The sequence below is a fragment of the Chelonoidis abingdonii genome, chromosome 1 (genome assembly GCF_003597395.2).
Source record: "Chelonoidis abingdonii isolate Lonesome George chromosome 1, CheloAbing_2.0, whole genome shotgun sequence".
NCBI classification, from domain to species: Eukaryota; Metazoa; Chordata; order Testudines; family Testudinidae; genus Chelonoidis; species Chelonoidis abingdonii.
The window spans coordinates 152,759,094-152,778,111 of record NC_133769.1 but is presented as its reverse complement, the minus strand read 5'-3'; the positions used below and the strand labels follow the sequence as shown (position 1 = coordinate 152,778,111).

At 46.7% G+C, this 19,018-nt stretch overlaps 1 long non-coding RNA gene across 1 annotated transcript; it reads right to left on the bottom strand.

Moving 5' to 3' along the window:
• Positions 1-6,710, bottom strand: LOC142047610 (uncharacterized). Its single transcript, XR_012656885.1, has 3 exons — positions 5,368-6,710; positions 3,075-5,330; positions 1-1,727 (listed from the first exon to the last, which is right to left on the bottom strand). It is a non-coding gene; the product is annotated as an uncharacterized LOC142047610 (long non-coding RNA).
• Positions 6,711-19,018: the final 12,308 nt, after the last annotated feature.

Genomic DNA, 19,018 nt, shown 5'->3' with positions numbered 1-19,018 from the left:
TTTATTAAACAGTACAAATTTTATTCAACACAGTCAGAACTTCAGCAACCATGCAAAGCATTCACAAACATGTAACAAAATAATTTAAAGATCAAGCCTGTGACAGATAAGACACAGATTAAGTAGTTCTGCTTGTCCTGAGGATTGGATTAGTGGGAGAATGACTGGGAGCATATGGGGAAAGTGAAAAATATCCTCAATCTCACTATTCTGAAGCACAAAGGTGCAGCTTTCCTGGGCAACGATGCTCTCCAGCAAAACAGGGCGCTTCCTTATCAGGGTGAGCATTTCTTCTTGCATCAGCCCACCCCACCATCTTTCGCTTCGCTTAGATCAGCTTCAAAGAACTGTCTTCTTGTCCCACAATCTCTCAAATAATTGCTTATCTTAACACATCCAGGCCCTCTTTGTGGCTCGTTGGGACTCCACCTTAAGTTTTTTAAACTCTCTCTTTATATTACTTACCTATATGGCCCTTATTACCGTAGTACAGTAACTCCTCACTTAAAGTCGTCCTGGTTAATGATGTTTCGTTGCTGATCAATTAGAGAATAAGCTCATTCAAAGTTGAGCAATACTCCCTTAGAACGTTGTTTGGCAGTCACCTGCTTTGTCCACTGCTTGCAGGAAGAGCAGCCCATTGGAGCTAGCTGGTGGGGGCTTGGAATCAGGGTGGGCCAGAAGCTTCCTCATCAGCTCCCCTAAGTTCCCTGTGCGGCAGCCACTCAGCAGGCTATCAATTGCTGGACAGTTCAGCTGTCCCTCCCCCAACTGCCGTGTGCTGCTTTTGCCCTCTGCCTTGGAGCTGCTCCCGGGAGCCTTCTGCTTGCTGTGCAATGGGGGGAGGGGGAGAAGAGGGGTGCTAATGTCAGGGGTCCCCCTCACCCTGTTCCTGTCCCCCACTCCTTTACCCCATCTCCACAGAGCAGGAGGGAGCTTGCTGGCAGCAGGTGCTGTCTCAACTTGCTGATCTACTTAAAAAGGCAGTGTACTTAGAGCGGGGTCAGCATACTTAAAGGGGCAATGCGAGTCTCTCTCTCACACACAGGATGTGTGTCTCTCTGTCTCTCTCTGTCATGCTGTCTCCCCTCCCTCCATTCGTGCTGCTTTGTAGAGTGTGAGGCTACATTAACGTGTTAACCCTTGAGGGCTCAGCCGAGTGCTAGTTCATCATTTAGCAGTAAGGCATTCCCTGGGAAATATCCCACCCTCTGACTCCACCACCTCAACCAAGTTTCACAATCATCATTGCTGTGTACAGTATTAAATTGTTTAAAACTTAGACTGTGTGTGTGTATATAGATAGATAGATAGATAGATATAGTCTTTTGTCTGGCGATAAAAATTTCCTTGGAACCTAATGCCAGCCCCTCCCCCTACCCCATTTACATTAACTCTTATGGAGAAATTGGATTTGCTTAACATTATTTCACTTAAAGTAGCATTTCTCAGGAACATAACTACAACGTTAAGCAAGGAGTTACTGTATCTATATGCCTTACAATCATTAGTGGGCTTCATCTTCATAACACTCCTGTGAGGGAAGTATTATCCCTATTTTACAAATGGAGAACTGAGGCACAGAGTAGTTTTATCAACTTGCCAGGGTCACACAAGAAGTCTGTAGCTGATCCAGGTATCCTGGTCCTTTCTCTTGTGCTCCAATTCATAAAGCAGCAAGCATCAGTGGAACTTTCTAGTAAGGTATGTCTAGTCTATTGCAGGTACTGTTCAAAGAAACAGAAATCAGTCAGTAATCATAGTGAATACAGTAGATATGGAAACTCAGCACTCCCAAAAAGAAAACATATCATTTCCCCTCCACCAACCCCTCTCTTTTTGGGGCCATTTTCACATTAATTTACCATAGTTCCCCAACAACCTGGCCCCCAGAGCAAGATGGAAAGCAGCCTTTAAATGCTTCCTAGAAAAAGGATGTTTATCATTATGTCGATGCCAATCTTTACTTTAACAGTTTGATACAGTGCGGGAAAATGATGTATTATATGGGACTTGCTTAGAACTCCAGTTACACCATCGCAGGCAGTCTTGGCCTTGGAACACATGACTCTGATGCAGAGTCCCAAATGGCAAAAGAAGACATTATTCAAGAGGGCTAGAGGCAAGCCAGAGAGACTGCAAGGTTTTCTGCTGAGATGGTTCTGCCAGATTTGCTGCTTGATAAATGACAAAATGTATTCTGACACAGAATGGAAGGGATGGGGAAACATGCACTGCCTAAATGTGCATATCAAATTAGAACGCCTCTTGTCCAGAAATTCTCTGATATGCCAGGAGACATGGAAAAAAATCAGGATTAAAAATAAATAATCATCTCTGAAAACCTGTCATACACTGCACTAACAGGTTTAAGTGAGTTACTCTGATATGCCAACCAATAATGCCGATGAATCACTGAACTCCCTTTTTTTGCACAGAAGTACTGTAATTTTCCATGGACTTGTTATATTATACTGTTATGCATCCAGTTAAACCAAAGGCTCAAGACAGTGAATGACATTGCTTATGATGCTGTATTAACATGATGTTTTAATATAACTGAAAAGATGCAATTATACTACTGTACTTTGAGCTATGTATCTATTGCTGGATGGCACAGAGGCTGGCAGATATTGTGTTCAAGCTTTGTGCTCTCAAAATTGCTTCTATAGTTATGTTATGACACATCATGGGCCATTTCTGCTGGAATTCTTTTTTTGCTGCTGCTGTTTGCTTGCCATTTTGTACCCAACCACATGGCTCAATGGGGGAAGAAAAAACGAAAGTGTCAGGAATTGAACAAGGGAGAGTAGTGGCAGGAGGAGATGGGTGTGTGTGGAGAAAGAAGGAGAGGCTGGGGCAAGTAGTCTCAGCAGCATTTTGGAAGGTGCGGAATGGGGGTGGAGCAGAGCAATGACGAGGAGAAATTGAGAGGTTTCCAAATGACATACCCGTATTTACCCACTTACAGAAGCAAAAGGTGGCAAAGCAAACCTTGGAAAAAGTCCACTCTCTCCCCACCTTCCCCGCACACAAAAAAGCTACAATGATTATGTATTACAACAAAAACTTACTGGCTGAGGGCCCCTCATCTCCCTAGTATGCTGTCTCCGTTGTCGTCTGTGAGGCAGATGTGTCTGCATCTGGAGCAGGTCCTGACTGATGGCCTCCAGGACAATGCCATGAGTATCAAGCAGCTTCTGAGTAGACACGTCAGTGCTATCCTCCTATTGCTCTATCTCATCATGGCTATCAGCACTTCTCTGGGGAGCTTTGGGACAGGGTCAACACTGTTTGCAAGCAACCTAGGCTGAATGATGGGCAGGATTTGATCTGAGAACTGCAAGCCTAAGCATCTCTAATGTTCTCTTCTAGACTGAGCACTGAGTCCATGCACCATGTCCCTAAAAGAAATTAAAACTCCTCATGGTCCCAGGCTGATGTGCAAAGCATAATGAACAAAGAAGGTTGGATTTGGCTGGGAAAGCTCTTTCAAAAGTAGTCTATGAATGGGAACTGTACATTTGCCAGTGCTGTCTGAACAGGTGGGTGACTTCTAGCTGAGATGAGCTCAGAACAGAAATGCAGAAAGCTGACCAGAGGGGTCAAATCTGTTGTGACCACTGTAGTGTGAGACAGCAGCAGGAGAACTATTTGCCATGGAAGTGAAACAAGTCCCTGCTGCACTGCACAGATTTAACTCCCACCGGTGCAGACTTACTATAGATAGTAATTTCCATCAGTGGACATCGAGAGAAGCATGGGTTGGAGGAAATGTGTGTGTGAGTGGATGTACAAGCAGTTCCCTCTACTATAAGGGCAATTTCACCAGTGGAACTTTCATGTGTACATAGGGCCTTGGGTAATATGCTCTTCAGGGCAGGGATCATATCTTATTGTACATGTTTGTACAGTACCTAGCACAATGAGGCCACAGTCCTTAAGGGTCCTTTGATTGCTACAAAAATCACATTCTTGTGCCATCCACTTGCATCCCAAGATTATACTCATTTGCCACATCCTACAAAATCTCTAACACTCACTTGTCTCATGCATCCCAGTCAAAAAGATGTCAGGTTCTCTGGCCTTCCGACCCCAAAAATCAAGCAAACGCAAACACAGCACAAACAGACGGGACTTGTTACACAGGCTCTTCTAAGAGTCTACATACATACACACAAGCTCCTTTGCACAAAAAGCGCTCCTTCCCCCTCTCCCAGTCTTCTCTCTCCCAACCGTCACCTCAGACTCTTCCCTTCCCAAGTTCTCTCTCTGATCTCCCTCCTTTTTCCTCCCTCTCTCTTATTACCCACGGCTTCCATAGTGTAGGGGAGGAGAAAGTGCTTCACTATGTAGCTTCCTCCTCCCATTACAGGATCTGATAGCTACAGCATAGCAGATCCAGCTTCTGCAATAGTGGAGGCAGGGGACAAAAAATGGTTTAGGTCAGTGGCTCTCCAACTTTTTTACTCATGACCTCTTTCACATAGAAAACCTTTCAGTGCGACCCCCCGCCCAAGAAATTAAAAACACCTTTTTATATATTTAACACCATTATAAATGCTGGAGGCAAAGCGGGATTTGGGGTGAGGGTGATAGCTCACAACCCCCCATGTAATAACCTCGTGACTCCCTGAGGGGTCCCAACCCCCAGTTTGAGAACCCCTGGTTTAGGACATTAAATGCCAATAAGAAGCTGCAGGAGGACACGTTTTAGGGAAGTGAGGAGAAGACTTTTCATTTTTAACTCCTCTGATACTGGACAGAGTTGAAGGAAGGGGACACACAGACATCACCAGAGAGGAAGAAAGCTGAAGAGACACGTTTCCTCCTTTACCACCACCTCCGTTGCATCTATGTTTCCATGGAATGTAGCTGCTTCACCATGATGAAGTTAGTTGCTGGAGGACATGCTCAGTTCAAATGTGTCTGTCTGTGAATAGGCTCAGCGAAACTAGGGCATGCTCAGTATAGACACAACAGTCACATTTTTAAACAGCAAGCCTAGCATGCTCTGCAGAGTATAATACAAACTGCAAATGGAGATGTTTTACAGTTTTATAATGTTTTCAGTTTTCATAGGGACAGCAAGACGCGAGTCTCTGACCCTAGAACCATCCCCTCCGCTAAATTTTAAGTGCCTGATGCAAACCACAAAGGTGTTAGAGCTGAAAAATATTTTTACAGTGGGGAGTGTTAGGCAACCCACATATTACACACACAAAACTGCATTAAAAGAACATGCAACCTTAATTCTGGCATTTCCTAACTTCTAGAAGCTTGACTTTGAAACCTTAATGTTCTTATAAGGTTTTTTAATGGGTAATTTCCTAAGTTTTTTAAAAAGTAAACTGAAAAAAAAACAACAAATTTCATCATGTGATATACTGACAGCCACATGGCTCATCAGCAGGGTTAAAACCTTTAAATCCACTGCACAGACCTCTAGCACCTGAGCTAAGCAGTAACTTACAGCAATAGTAGGTTGTTGTCCTCTACATAGATTGAGGCAGAAGGGGTACAAGACACTTTGCCACTGGGTTTCACAGCAATTTTGCTGACAGCAAACGAATGGCATAAGACAGGAATGTTGGGTTCCAGTCCAGCTTCTGGAAAGTGTGCACTCCGGTGGTCACGGAGCCTTCTGTTCCTATGCCTTCCTACCGGTCCTTGTCTAGTCCTCTCTCTTCGTTCCAGTGCCAGTCAATCCTAGTCCTTTCCTCTGAGCTCCAGGTCTGAGCCCTAGTCCCTTGTATCCTTGTAAAATCCATTTCTTTCCCTCTTCACCACTCCACACTGGCTCCCAGTCTCCCTCCCTGGGCTCATGTAAACTCAGTTCTCCCACACATACCTTGCCTGAGCCGTCCCTTTCCCCAATATCTTTGCCCATCTACTCTTAGTTCTCTCGCCATACCCTGGCTCCTCATGAGCTTGTCTCTCCTGCCCCGGCTCAGTATCTATAACCAGCTAATCCCAGTTTTCCTGCCAAATCTTCTCTCCCCAAGTCTGGTTCTTGTCCTGTCTGCTTTAAATTCAGGCAGCTTCCTTCTCCACACTGTCTGGGTGCAGCAGGGGGAGAATTGAGACCACAGGGGAGAGAGTCTCTCTGCTCCTAGTTCCAGTGCCACAGTGACCCACAGCAGACAAGAGTGCCAATTGCAGGGAAGTGTTGTTTGGCCCTGCAGCCTAAAGCTACAGCATACTCAGTACTGAAAGAATTTTCAGAGAATTTAGCTGTTAAGTTCCAGTAAGTTTATACTGAGCATGTGCAAACAGATTTCCCCCCCAAAAAACTTGTAACTTGGCCATACAGTAACTCCTCACTTAAAATAGCCCGTTTATCGTCATTTTGTTGTTACGTTGCTGATCAATTAGGGAACATGCTCGTTTAAAGTTGTGCAATGCTCTCTGTGACGTTATTGATATAAACTGAAACCATATAGAACATGGTTTGCAACCAAGGTCCTGTAGTGGCACCAAATCTTATGTAAAGGGGGTCATATAAGGTGTTTAGGACCAGGTTATGGGTTACTGGTTATGATTATGCTGTCTGTATTATTTTGTAGTTAAAGTTATGAGTATTGGCTGTATACTGTCTGTATTTCAAATTGGTGCTGTAGTTCTGGGTGACACCCCAGACAAGTTGGTGTTAGCTCTGCTTAGCCTGCTTGATGGCCCATTAAGGACCATCAGCTACACAACTGACCCACTGAGAGGAGGCAGAACGACCTGTAAACTCGCCCCAGTGCAGGAACTGGCTCATGTGACTGCAAGACTCCATTTTGCTGTAATTTCCCACAGTTAAGACAAAGAAGTTTATCCTGGAAGAGCCTGTACTAAGGCTTATGCCCATCTCCATTCTTGTCTTCAATCCTGCTTCCACCTCTGGAGGGACTTTGCTACAACTGAACTCTGACCAAAGACTGAATGACCCTCCAGCTGGGGAGGTATGACTTCAGAGACTTGATTTAACCTGCAGTTTACTCCTCACTGCCTACAAGCCTGAACCCAAGAACTTGCCAATTACTGATGTAAATGATTTCCATTTAACCTTCTAGCTCTCACCTCTACCTTTTTTCCGTATTATTTGAATAAACCTTAATTCTAAGGTTGGCAACAGAGTGTTACTTCTGGGTAGATCTGATGGTATATTGACCTGGGTCTGGGGCTTGGGTCCTTTGGGATCAAGGGAACCTTTTTCATTTATTGGGGTGCTGGTTTTCATAACCATTCTTCCCCGGGACGAGTGGCACTGGTGGTAATACGGGGAGACTGGAGTGTCTAGGAAATTGCTTGTGTGACTTGTGGTTAGCCATTGGGGTGAAACTGAAGTCATTTTTGTCTGCCTGGTTTGGTTTACCTTAGAGGTGGAAAAATCCCAGCGTTGGGCTGTGACTGCCCTGTTTGAGCAATTGGTCCTGATTTGGCACTCTCAGTTGGGTCCCGCCAAAACCGCATGGTCACACTCCCTTATAACATTGTTTGGCAGCCGCCTGCTTTGTCCACTGCTTGCAGGAAGAGCAGCCCAATGCAGCTAGCTAGTGGGGGCTTGGAACCAGGATGGACCGGCAGTTCCTCAATCAGCTCCCCGCTCCCCTAAGTTCCCTGTGCAGCAGCCACCCAGCACGCTATCAATTGCCCACAGTTCAGCTGTCCCTCCCCCCACTGCCATGTGCTGCTCCTGCCCTCTGCCTTGGAGCTGCTCCCTGAGGCTCCTGCTTTCTGTGCGCACGGGGGGAGGCGGGGGAGAGGAGGGCTAATGTCAGGGTGTCCCCCTGCTCTTGCACCCTGCTTACCCCATCTTTTATAGAGCAGGGAGGACACAGGACATGGCTCAGGATGGAGGGAGTTTGCTGGCAGCAGCTGCAGTCTCAGCAAGCTGATCTAATCAACAAGGCAGTGCACTTAAAGAGTATGGTCAGCGTACTTAAAGGGGAAATGCACATCTCTCGCATGCGCGCGCACACACACACACACAAATGATGTGTGTGTCTGTCTATGATGCTGTCTCCCTTCCCTCCATTCCTGCTACCTTGTAGAGCATGAGAGCTAACCTTGAGGGCTCAGCCAATTACTAGTTCATAATTTAGTAGTAAGACATTCCCTGGGAAATATCCCACCCTCTGACTCCTCCACCTCAACCAAGCTTCACAATCATCATCACTGTGTACCAGTATTAAACTGTTTGTTTAAAACTTATAGTGTGTGTGTGTGTGTGTGTATATATATATATATAGAGAGAGAGAGAGAGTCTTTTGTCTGGTGAAAATAATTTCCCTGGAACCTAACCCCTTCATTTACATTAATTCTTATGGGGAAACTGGATTCGCTTAACGTTGTTTTGCTTAAAGTCGCATTTTTCAGGAACATAACTACAACATTAAGTGAGGAGTTACTGTATTAGGGTGAAATTTCTCCAGGATGGCAAAAGGCACAATCTTGACAACCAGGGCAACTTCCCTGCCAAATTTAAAGTCCCTACTTTAACACATACTAGCACTTTCTAAATAATGGTTTGCTAACATATCTTTTTTAAATATGGTAAACATTTTCTCCTAGACTTGTTCTCTGAAGCAACTGAACTACTTTAGCTGAAATTAAAAATAAAATAAATAATAATAATAATAATAATCAGCTCACAAGACTTTCCCCCCCCAAAATGGATCAAGTTTGGTAAGGTTATAAGCAACTGAAAGTGAGGGTCTTATAACGAGAAGTATCAGGCAATCTTAAAAAATGGTGCTACCAGCTTCACCTATAAAATTACCACTTTCTGTATAATAAAAAAGAAGCAAGGAAAATTTTAAAACATCTATGCAAATAAAAATAACCAGCTATAACAAACACCATACAAATATAAGAAAAAATCATAAATATAGTGGAATTTAGCTCACCACCACCCTCTCCACCCATATACTAAAGAGAAAAAACACTGAAAACCGTCCACTCTCCTTTATTGCTTTCGGGGGGGGAGGGGAGAAAAATATGCTTTTTGTCAATTATGGGAAATAGAACTTGAAATCTAACTACTTTCTCTGTTTTTTACTCAAACCATCACTAAAGTCACAAACAACAAAAAATGCATGGGAGCCCATGGCCTGTCCGTGACTCTTACTAAAAATATCCATGACAAAATGGGAAGCTCAGCTGCAGGGTCCAGACACCACCCCCAGCAGCCAGGCACCAGTGAGGGCACATTCGGAGCTCCAGGAGCCCCCACCGCCAGGTGGTAGGGATACCCCACAGCTCCCAGCCACTGTGGGCTGAAGTCAAGGAGGTTGCTGGAAATCAGAGATTCCGTGACTTCTGAAACTTCCATGAAAGAATCACATCCTTAACCATCACCCACACCGATGCCAGCTGTATGGCACAAACAATCTGCTTTCTGAACATAACAGCAGCCATACTGGGTCAGACCATCTAGCCCAGTATCCTGTCTTCTGACAGGGGCCGGTGCCAGCTGCTCCAGAATGAAGACACCAGGCAATCATTGAGTTCCCACTTCCACTCATAGGTTTAGGGACACCCAGAGCATGAGGTTGCATCCCCAACCATCTTGGCTAATAGTCACTGGCCTGTCCTCCATGAAATTATCTAGGTTTGTTTGTTTTTTTAAAAAAAATGTTATAGTCTCTTAGCCTACCCAACAGCCTGGGGCAACAAGTTTCACAGGTTGACTGTTCAGTATGGGGCAGACGGAACAAAGCTAAAAAAACGCACCCTTCCCCCAACATATAAACCACGATGAAAAGAGAGGTCAGCAAGGAAAGGATGCAGACGAGAAGGTGCAGAAGAAGCAGCAGCCCCACCCCGACCCTCAGGCAGGAGCTGGCGCCGAGGGCAGGTGTGCGGGACTGACCCAGACTACATCCAGCCGGGCTCCAGAGACCGCAGGAGAAGCAGGAACCGCGAACAACTCCGCGACGCCAGGGAGAGGCCGCCACCCCAGGAGCGCGGGGAAGGGGCCACAGCGCCGGCGCCGCACTTTAATCCCCGTCCCCGCCGCGCACTGGGGCTAGCCGGGCTCGGTCCGCGCCATCGCGCCCTGGGCGGGACTGCGCGCGCTTGGAGCCGAGCCCCGGAAGCCCGCGCGCCGCTTCGCCCCGAGCCGAACCCACTCCCGCCAAGAGCAGCCCCAGACAACGACCCTCCCGGCAGGCGCTACCCCCCGCCCCGCCCCGCCGGGGCTTCTTGACTATCAGGTAGTGCTCAGGTATCCCCCGCCGCATTTTGGCCATCAAACACAGACACTTCCGGCCGGGGCGGAACCGGGAATTCTGCCCTCTCCCGTCCACAAGCGCACTTCCTCCCCACCTCGAAGTGCTTCCGGTAGAACAGTGGCGGCTTGAAGCTGTTTGCTGGTCTGGTCGCGATTTCGGCTCAGACAGCGGGTGGGCTCAGAGCCCGCTGCGGGCCCAGGATCGGTAACGACACACGCTGACGGCACCGCACCGTCAGTAGCGACGCGGTGGCGGGACGGGCCTCGCCACGGAAGGGAGCAGGGCGTCAGACCCGAGGCGAGTCGCGCGTGAGCATGGGCCGGCGGGGATCGCGCGCCCCGGTCCCGGGGCGAGGAGCGGCCGCAGGACCGTCGCGAGCCGCGCAGTCGCGCTCGACCGCTTGTGCTACGGTCCCAGAGGGACGAGTCTGAGGCGTTGCCGGGCTCGGGCCCGTGCTCCCGAGCTGGAGAGGCAGGGAGGGCGAGTGCAGAACCCTGCGCGATACGGTTAAATGTACAAAGAACTTGTGAGGACCTGGGCCTCATCCCGAGGCGGAAAAGCGGGTGTTTACATGGACCCGTCACTGGCCTGTTGCTGCCCGGTCATTTCCCGGCGCAAGGCCCTGTCCAGCTAGCGGGGAAGGTGCTAATGATGGGAGAGAAAAGGAGAATTCAGTCCAGACTGGTCTGGTACCAGTCACAATCGGAAACGACTGTGACCGTGTCGGGATTCGTCTCAGGCCCTCCCAGGCTCCAGGAGGGGTAGTTTTCATCGGACTAAAGAGCCCTGGCAACACTGGGGAAGAGAGTGGAAATATCTCCCTATTACTTCCAGCGGGAGCTCACAAAAGTGTTGGGGACCCTGAGAGCGCACAGGGAGAGGAAGAGCGCAGGTCCGAGAGTAGAGAATGGGGCTGCTTTCCTAGCCTCAGCAGTGAGCACTATCCCCAGGGTGGGACAGGTGCCAACGCTGTTGTTCTCACCTTGTGACCCTGCTTATGCCCTCTAGGAGCAGCGTAGTTACTTGGTTCAGACAGTGGATGATTCGGTCATTATCTCTTAATCAATGGTTTGATCTGAGGATGAACAGGGATTTAGCATTAATACAGGAAATGGATTGAATGGAGCCATTACGTTGTGGGGGGAAAGATAGAGGAGGCCAGACAATAAGATACCAACTGACATAGCCTAGCTATCAATGCAGCCCAGCCGGACCCTGAGGGCTTTTGCTTACCTTTTTGCAGGCCACATGTTTTGGCTGCTCCAGATGTACTTTACTCCAGGCACAAGTTCTCTGCACTCACATCTTTGAGGTCTGTCTCTTAGATAGAAATTTGAAATTATTCCCCAGTCATTCCTCTCTTCATAGTCACTTTACAGGAGACCCAGTGCAGCTGTCATATCCCTTTACCAGCTCTCTACTAATTCCAAGGTGTCCCGGGAACTAAGTGTCTCTTGTCTCCCTTCCCTCCACACCAGTGGCAGCCAATGAGCTTTTTGCTTATCACAAGGAGGAAAGGGTGTCTACAGACATGAAAGAAGAAAAGTCCCAGGGACAGAAGAGGAGACCAAGAGGGAAACATGAAATGTACAAAAGGGGATTTATATGTGGCCATCCAGCTGCTCCATTGGGGATGGGAGATAAAGAGACCCAGAAAAAATATAAAGGGGGTGAATACAGACAAAACAGGAGGATATTGAGATGGTAGCTACAGCAACAGGTGGAATATGTATGGGAAATGGGATGCAATGCCTTTTCTTCAAGGGTTTGAAATTCCAACTTTTTATTAAAGTACTAGAATCATGAATCCTATTCAGGTCACAGGCTCCCAGGGAAACACTAACACAGCCATGTCATTTGAACTGAGTGCTTTGTGGGAGATATTTAATAAAAAGAATCAGTAAGGCAGTAGAGTAAGCCCTTGGGGCTGCTCAAGACCTCAAAGACACTATTAGTACTTGCGTCACAAAACTTAATTTACACAGTACAATGCCTGCTGCATTTCAGATTCAGTAAAATAAAGGCACCAAAAGGAAGAAAAATCAACTTTGAGGTAAGCAGGACATCTGAATAGTGTGTGTGTGTAACTACTGCAATGGTGAGCAGAGGGGAAAGGCCTGGAGAGTTGTATGACTGATTGAGAGACTGAATGGCTATAGACCAATTGTTCTCAATATTTTTTTCCAGACCACTTGAAAATTACTAAGGGTCTTGGCGGACCACTTCATGATCTTTCCCAGTGTTGTTTGTACAGTTAGCTAACTATTGTAAAGCACTTTGGATAAAAGTGTTATATAATAAAAACTTAATTGTTTTTTAATTCTACAGATAAAAGCACAATTCATATTAAAATATCAGTAGTCTTACCTTTCTAATGTGATGAATGTGCCCTCTCTCCCCCACTGAACTGGGGTCGGGAAGGAGGGGGGCCTCTCCCCCGCCACAGCAGGCACAGAGCTGAGACTGGGAAGGAGGCCGTCTCTCCCTGGCAGCCGCAGCCCTGGAGCTGAGGAAAGTTGCCTCTTTCTCTGGCTGCTGCAGCCCTGCACATCCCAAATTCCCCACACCCCCTCTTTTCATCCCATTACCCCCTCTCACGTACCTCCTATTCCCTCCAAGGCCACCATCTCACCTTACATGTATGTTTTCTCCAGGGTCCAGGCACCTAATTAGCGGAGCCATGCCGGCATGGCTCTGCTAATTAGGTGGGTGGCCCTTCATTCTATTGTGTGCAGCTGCCCAAGCGCACACCTTAGGCCTCGTCTAAACTATGAGTTTAGGTCAAATTTAGCAGCATTAAATCGAAGTAACCCTGCACCTGTCCACACAATGAAGCCATTTACTTCTACATAAAAGGATCTTAAAATCAATTTCTGTACTCCTTCCCGACGAGGGGACTAGTGCTGAAATCGACACTGCCGGTTCGAATTAGGGTTAGTGTGGACTTAATTCAATGGTATTGGCCTCCGGGAGCTATCCCACAGTGCACCATTGTGTCTGCTCTGGACAGCAGTCTAAACTCGGGTGCACTGGCCAGGTAGACAGGAAAAGCCCTGCAAACTTTTGAATTTAATTTCCTGTTTGCCCAGCATGGAGAGCTGATCAGCACAGGTAACCATGCAGTCTGAGAATTGAAAAAGAGCTCCAGCATGGACCGTACGGGAGGTACTGGATCTGATCGCTGTATGGGGAGAAGATTCTGTGCTAGCAGAACTACGTTCCAAAAGACACAATGCCAAAACATTTGAAAAAATCTCCAAGGGCATGATGGAGAGAGGCCACAATAGGGACTCACTACAGTGCCACGTGAAAGTTAAGGAGCTCAAACAAGCGTACTAGAAAGCCAAAAAAGCAAACAGACACTCCGGGGCAGAGCTGCAGACATGCTGCTTCACTGAGCTGCATGCAATTCTTGGGGAGGGCTGCCACCACTACCGCACCCCTGACTGGATTCCAAGGAGGGGGTACTCAGCCATGCTGAAGATTTTGCGGATGGGGAAGAGGAGGAGGAGGATGACAAGCTTGCGGAGAGCACACAGCACACCGTTCTCCCCAACAGCCAGGCGCTTTTCCTCAGCCTGACTGAAATAGCCTCCCAAGGCATTATCCTGGACCATGAAGCTGGGGAAGGCACCTCTGGTGAGTACCTTTGTAAATATAAAACATGGTTTAAAAGTGTGGAAGAAGGGAAAGAATTGACAAAGATTTGTGGGGGATCTTAATGCATGTCAGTTTGTTAGCAAGAGTTAGGCCAGCTGTAACCCTAATGATGTGAGACTTGTAGAAGTGAGGATAGTGTGAGGCGAGTGGAAAAGAACTGTGTGAAAAGTTGTCATGACCTTGCACTAATAACCAAATATGTAGACTGGCATCTTCTAGAAGTAAGAAAAATAAGATAGCAGGATAGTCTATGTATAAACAAAATGCAGCTGTTGCTTATTATTGTCTGTATTATTGCTTGTTATTGTCTGTAACAAAGGTATAAATGCTGCTGTAATTGTTTACCTGTTGAGAGACCTGTCCAGGACTGGGGCGACCCTGTGTCCTAGGCACTCCCTCCCTCTATTGCAATTGCTGGAGAAATAATAAAGTATTTGATTTTGCTGCACCCAAACAAAAAAGCGAGAACAGAGTTTTTCTCCGACAAAAGCAAGCGGTTTTTAATGATTAATTTGCCCTGAGGACTTGGGATGCATTCGCGGCCAGTACAGTTACTGGAAAAGTCTGTTAACGTGTCTGGGGATGGAACGGAAATCCTCCAGGGACATCTCTATGAAGCTCTCCTAGAGGTACTCCAAAAGCCTTTGCAGAAGGTTTCTGGGGAGGGCAGCCTAGACTAGGGCTACTGCGGGATCAAACAGACATGCTCTGGCGTCTGGTGGAGCTTCAGGAACAGCAGCAGGATCACAGAGTGTCGCTGCAGCCCCTCTTTAACCGTCCTCCCCCTCCCCAAGTTCCATAGCCTCCTCACCCAGACACCCAAGAATGCAGGGGGGGAGGCACTGTACACCCTGCCACTCCCCAGTGGACAACCCAAGCAACAGAAGGCTGTCATTCACCAAGTTTTGAAGTGACCTTTTCCTTCCCTCCTCCCACACTCCACCCAGGCTACCCTGTCAGTTCTCTCCCTATTTTTATAATCAATGAATAAATACATGGTTTTTAAACGATAGTGACTTTATTTCCTGTGCAAGCAAGCTGTGATCAAAGGAGGGAAGGTGGGTGGCTTACAGAGAATGAGTCAATCAAGGGGGCAGGTTTTCATTAAGGAGAAATAACAGAACTGTCACACCATAGCCTGGCCAGTCATGAAACTGGTTTTCAAAGCTTATCTGATGCGCAGCGCTTCCTGGTGTGCTCTTCTAATCACCCTGGTGTCTTGCTGCACGTAATCAGCGGCCAGGCAATTTGCCTTAACCTCCCACCCCGCCATAAACCTCTCCCCCTTACTCTCACAGAGATTGTGGAGCACACAGCAAGCAGCAATAACAATGGGAATATTGGTTTGGCTGAGGTCTGAACAAGCCAGTAAAGTGTGCCAGCGACCCTTTAAACATCCAAATGCACATTCTACCACCATTCTGCACTTGCTCAGCCTATAGTTGAACAGCTCCTCACTAGTGTCCAGGCTGCCTGTGTATGGCTTCATGAGCCATGGCATCAAGGGGTAGGCTGGGTCACCCAGGATAACTAAAGGCATTTCAACATCTCCTACTGTTCTTTTCTGGTCTGGGAAGTAATTCCCTTGCTGCAGCCGTTTAAACAGGGCAGTGTTCCTGAAGACACGAGCGTCATGAACCCTTCCTGGCCATCTCATGTGGATGTTGGTGAAACGTCCCTTGTGATCCACCAGTGCTTGCAGCACCATTGAAAAGTATCCCTTGTGGTTTATGTACTGGCTGCCCTGGTGGTCCAGTGCCAAGATAGGGATATGGGTTCCATCTATCACCCCACCACAGTTAGGGAATCCCATTGCATCAAAGCCATCTGCTATGACCTGCACATTTCCCAGGGTCACTACCCTTGATAGCAGCAGCTCATTGATTGCTTTGACTACTTGGATCACAGCAGCCCTGACAGTAGATTTGCCCACTCCAAATTGATTCCTGACTGACCGGTAGCTGTCTGGTATTGGAAGCTTCCACAGGGCTATCGCCACTTGCTTGTGAACTGTGAGGGCTGCTCTCATCTTGGTATTCTGACGGTTCAGGGCAGGGGAAAGTAAGTCACAAAGTTTCATGAAAGTGCCCTTACGCATGTGAAAGTTTTGCAGCCACTGGGAATCGGCCCACACCTGCAACACAATGCAGTCCCACCAGTCTGTGCTTGTTTCCTGGGCCCAAAATCGGCATTCCATGGCTAGAACGTGCCCCATTACCAGCATGATCTCCAAAGCGCAAGGGCCCGCCGTTTGAAAGAATTCTGTGTCCATGTCTTCATCACTCTCGTCGCTGCGCTGCCGTAGCCACCTCCTCGCCTGGTTTTCCAGGTTCTGGTTCAGCATAAACTGCACGATAATGCGTGAGGTGTTTGTTTACAATGTTCTTGACTGCTGTGTTGAGCTGAGCCGGCTCTGTGCTTGCCGTCGTATGGCATCTGCACTGAAAAAAGGTGCAAAACATTTGTCTGCCATTGCTCTGACGGAGGAAGGGGTGAATTTAAATCCACAAAGGTGGAGGCTTTGCATCAAGGAGAAATACAACTGCCACACAGAATGGCCCCCTCAAGGATTGAACTCAAAAAGTCTGGGTTTAGCAGGCTTTTGATTTAATGGAGGGAGGGGGGAGCAAATGAATACAAAACAAATCTGATCTATTTCTTGTTTTGATCCATTCCATCTATCTTTTACATCTTAGGCTAGCTGCAGACAGTGCAGTATGACAGCTAGCCATTGTCATCTTGGCGCTTAGCAGAAGATACTGCATTAAGACTGCAAGCCTTCAACATCTCCTGGGTGTTCAGCAGAAAATGGGAAATGACCTGGCTGAGTCACTCCAATCTCTGTATGATGACAATGGCTTTCAGTCCTAATGCACCATCTGCTGCTAAAAGGCAATGAGCTGCTGCTCTGTAGCAATGCAGTCCCACATCTGCCAGCATGCAGGAAACTTATGGTGACAGTCAGCTGTGCAGGCTCCATGCTTGCCGTGGTATGGGTCTGCACAGGTAACCCAGGAAAAAAGGCACAAAACCGTTGTCTGCCATTGCTTTCATGGAGGGAGAGAGGGGCCTAATGACATGTATCCAGAACCACCCGTGACAACATTTTTTGCCCCATCAGGCATTGGGATTTCAACTCAGAATGCCAATGGGTGGGGGAGACTGCAGAAACTACGGGATAGCTATGGGATAGCTACCCACAGTGCAACACTCCAGAAGTCGACTCTAGCCTCAGTACTGTGGACGCACACTGCCGAATTAATGTGCTTAGTGTGACCGCATGCACTCAACTTTATACAATCTGTTGCCAAAAATTGAGTTCTGTAAAACTGGAGTAATCCCGTAGTGTAGACATACCCTTAGAAGGAACTATCTGCAGACCACCTGAATGGAGATCGTGGACAACAGTTTGAGAACCTCTGATATAGACAGATAAATTAATATATAGATTGTTGTGTATCCTGCCTCTAATAGTAACCAGTGCCAGATGCTTCAACAACGGGTGCAGGAAACCCCCTAGTGAAAAATTACGGAATAACCGTCTCTTTTTTTTTGTATTCTGTCTAACATAAGCTCAGATGTCCAACTCTGTTTTGACTCTTACAGAGGTAGAAGTGTGAAACACCTGGCCACATTGATGTATGTGGTCTGCGCAGCACAATCACATTCTGTACAATTTAAGTTTTAGTTTTTTAAATACATTTTTTGTCCTCAGATAAAACATTGAAAATGTGACTTGGATGTAAACTGTTGCAGGAATTTCATCCTGAGGCTGCAGACAGCCTAAAACAAAAACTCAGAGGTGTAAACTACCTCACCCTCCATTAGTATCAATGGTGTGTTAACATTAAAGCCTAATCATTATGTTTTAAATGTCACTTATTTCATTGCCAATAATTTTAGAAGATGAATGAGAATAAAACCCACTGGGAAGGTAGGGCATGGAAGGAAATACAGAAATATTAAACAAGAAAAGTCCCAAGGACAGAAGAGGGGACAAAGAAAGAATGGAGGATGGGAGAGAAAAGGGAGCAGAATTTATTGTCTCATTCAGTATTACTCAGAGTAAGGCATTGAACAGATACAGATAATGAAAAGATTAGTTTCTACATAAACATTCTACCCTGGTTTTCTGTGGAGAACTCTTGACTGTTATCAATGAGAGATCAGCTGTGGATGGAGGCAAAGGTTTTATCCTAAGTTTATATACCAGCCCACACACTATAATTAAAAACAGAACTTGGCTGTCTCTACAGAATGAGGGAAACCCCTCTGCTAGGCTCTTGGTGTCCATGAACTCATGGGACAGTAACGTTTCCTTTTATCAGTTTTGAATGTGCTGTCTTTCTGTTTCAGTGACTGGTCCTTGTTATTATATGAGTGGGTAAATGTGGGTGCCCGATTTACCTTCACTGGGTTGCTCATTAGTACCTTTAGCCTGGTTGCCTCCATTCATCTCTTTGCTAAACTGAACAGTCCTAGTCTTTTCAGTCTCATGGAAGTTTCTTCTGGTCTTTTATCACTGGATCCCCTCTATTTCTTCCATATCATTCTTGAGATGTGGTAGCCTGAATTAACAAAATGTTCCAGGTGAAGGTGTCCCATTCATTTTTGTAATTGCACAATAGTGTCAGTATTTTTTTCCATCCCATTCTCTACAATTCATTGTCTTTTTTGACAGTTGCAGCACAGCGAGCAGAGGTTTTCATTGCCTCCATAATGATTCAGATGGAATATACAGCAAGAATCATAGGATAATAGAATCATAGAAAATATGGGTTGGAAGAGACCTCAGGAGGTCATCTAGTCCAACCCCCTTCTCAAAGCAGGACCAACCCCAACTAAATCATCCCAGCCAGGGCTTTGTCGAGCCGGGCCTTAAAAATGTCTAAGGATGGAGATTCCACCACCTCCCTAGGTAACCCATTCCAGTGCTTCACCACCCTTTTAATGAAATAGTTTTTCCTAATATCCAACCTAGACCTCCCCTACTGCAACTTGAGACCATTGTTCCCTATTCTGTCATCTGGCACCACTGAGAACAGCTGAGCTTTATCCTCTTTGGAACCCCCCTTCAGGTAGTTGAAGGATGCTATCAAATACCCCCCCATCTTCTTTTCTGCAGACTAAGTAAGCCC